The sequence below is a fragment of the Rhincodon typus genome, chromosome 17 (assembly GCF_021869965.1).
Source record: "Rhincodon typus isolate 14 chromosome 17, sRhiTyp1.1, whole genome shotgun sequence".
NCBI lineage: Eukaryota > Metazoa > Chordata > Chondrichthyes > Orectolobiformes > Rhincodontidae > Rhincodon > Rhincodon typus.
Window position 1 is genome coordinate 13,329,247 of NC_063348.1, and position 2,854 is coordinate 13,332,100.

Below are 2,854 nucleotides of genomic sequence, written 5' to 3' on the forward strand. Positions count from 1 at the left end.
TTTGATTATGTTGGCTGCTTTCCTGAGACAGCAGAAAGTATAGAGAGAGTCTTTTTTTTAACATGGCAGTTGTTTACTGAAACATAAGTACACAAGGCTGCAGATCTGATTTTCTCAATAAAACAAATTTATCATGCAAAAGAAGCAAAAATAAAATAAACAAACCAAGCTATCTAAATCTTTCACAGTTTGAATGGTTTCAAAACACACAGAAAGTAAAATCCCAACTATTCTCCAACACCATCACTTTACAGTTTATCAATATCCAGAGAAATTTGTTACCTATTCAATCTGTAGGTTGGACTTAATTGCTTCTTCTTAATTTTGGTCCCATGAGTTGTGAGATGTTTCCCTTGACCTCTCACAAAACTGAAATCTTAGACTTTTTCAGCTCTGAATAACTTATATACAGAATTCTAACCAAACACCCCTGGTCTGGAACTTTCACAAACTATACAAACTGAGCTAACATATTCATTTAACAACTCAGAACAATATCCTTTTCCTAGGAGAGACTGTACTGACATATGACTTCAGTCAGGTCCCCGTCAAGCTTCTCAAAAGCTTTTTAACTGAAAAAAAAACTTGTTCAATCCTAGATTCTGCTCAGCTAATGGCTTAATGTTTACTTTCTCTAGTCATAAACATGCACAAGTATAAAAAAACACTTCCATTAATACTCCAGGAGGCACATACTGGTTTAAAATCATGATTCCAGAAAGACTGAACTAATTAATTTTAACCCCATTCAGATATATAAATCAACACCTATTTTATTTGCCACTAATTCAAAATCCAAACTCAAAAAAAAATTAATAAAACGAATATACTTTTCATCAGACTTCACTCCATTAGAATTTGAATTGGATGATTTGATGATACAAATTGCACACCACAGACCTCAAAGTGTCTAACAGCCTCTTTCAATCCTTTCTTTATTCTCCATGGTGGCTCTACACTTACCAATTAAAGAAGTTAGGGTTGCTAAATCCACATAATCCAAATCAGTTGATGGGCATATCTTCACCTCCATCTGTACTTCCTAAAGTTCCAAATTAGACTTCAGTCTATCCCTAAGACAGGTCAGTGCAGTACTGCCATCACGATCAGTGTATTGATAACTGCTGATTCTGCTTAGGTACAAAACTTTCAAATCACTAACACATTGTTTGATCTTAAACAGATCTCATTTAAATGAAATATCACATTGAGCCCGTAGAACACAAACAAGCCCTTCCACCCAACTGGCAAATGCCAGCTTTTACATTACATAAAGGCCCCCCTGCCGATGCTCTTCATTGAACCTTTTCAGTCTATATTAGCATCACTCACACACTGGCATAGAGTGACAGACACAGGCAAAAACAAACACATGGGAAAAACACACATAGAGACATACGCATACATAGGTGCACACACGCACATATACATGAACACAGACAGAAACCATCAGGCAGAAACAAGAAACAGTCACAGAAATATACACAGACTGACACAGAATCAGTCAGAAATACACAAATCAAAACACAGTTCTCTTAGTCAGAGATACGCAATGTTCAGACAGTGACAAACGTATACATGTCAGGACTGTGAATCCATGATTCCACAGCTAGAGAAAATAAATGAAAGCAGTACATTTTTAAGAGTTTCTTTTAATATAAATACAGAAGACTATTGACTCCATTGGAGTTTCAAATACATGTTAATAGCCATGTGATGCAAAGGTTTATCAATCTCCTTACAGCATCCAATTATAATATCATCAACCTAAAATAAATAGCTTTGTATTCTCACACCTGCAAACGTTAACTCACAACTTATCCATTACAAAATAAAAGGCGTAGATTTAGTTATTAACACCTGGCAATGCTTGTTGCCAATGATCATACAAACACTGAACATAACTGCAGCAGATTCCTCTTACCAGTATTTCAATACAGTTACTAACACAATCACTGCCTTCTTAACTGGCTCTATGCCTCTGTTAATATGTGAGAGGAATCCAGTATGAGCTCACAAAGGGTCAACACAATAACACAAACAGGCCCTTCCCTGTCTGAAATTGTTTCAAATATGTCAACCGGATTTACAAATCTGAGCAGGAAATTGATGGTCTCTGGTTCTTCTGAGTACCGGTCTCCTATGTGTTAGCAACTCAGTGCATCAGATCAGTTTCTTACCAGATAAGTAACTGACAAGGATGCATCTGTCCTGTATCCATGATCTCAGGAATGGAGCCGGATTCAGAATCCCTCAGACCCTGGGCATAAAGAACACTCTGGTTCCACCTCCCCTCCCCAACATTACTCTCAATACATTAAAACATAAACATGTGTTAAATTGCATTATTAAAGAAAATGTTCAAATCTTTCTCCAAGACTTCAGATGTCAGTTTGAAATTTCTGTGAGATTGCTACTGGATATGAAGGAGCCAATGAGGGCATAAAGGTTGCAATGTTACATGGGAGCACATCGTGTAACTGAGATGTGGTCGGCATTTGGTGCATGTACTATACAGGATTGGAACTACACCACTTCATCATGCTTCCTTTCTGCACGCGCCAAGTACCTAAGATCAATTACAGTCTTCAATACTCTGTCTTTCTGACCTTTGAGATGTTCACCAAGCCCAGATGCTTTGTTTGTTTTCCATCTTTCTGATGTCAACACTACCCACCTGTGCACTGAAATGATTTCACATCTCAATGGATTTTTTTCCCTTGTTGAGTTCAAGAGTTTACGTAGAGTATGGCAGTACCAGGGAGTTAGTTGCTCTGTTGCTAATTCACAGGTAACAAGAGCTAAGAGCTCCACATTCTTCCCTTACGTGCAGTGTAAATAGGTTGGTCACAAG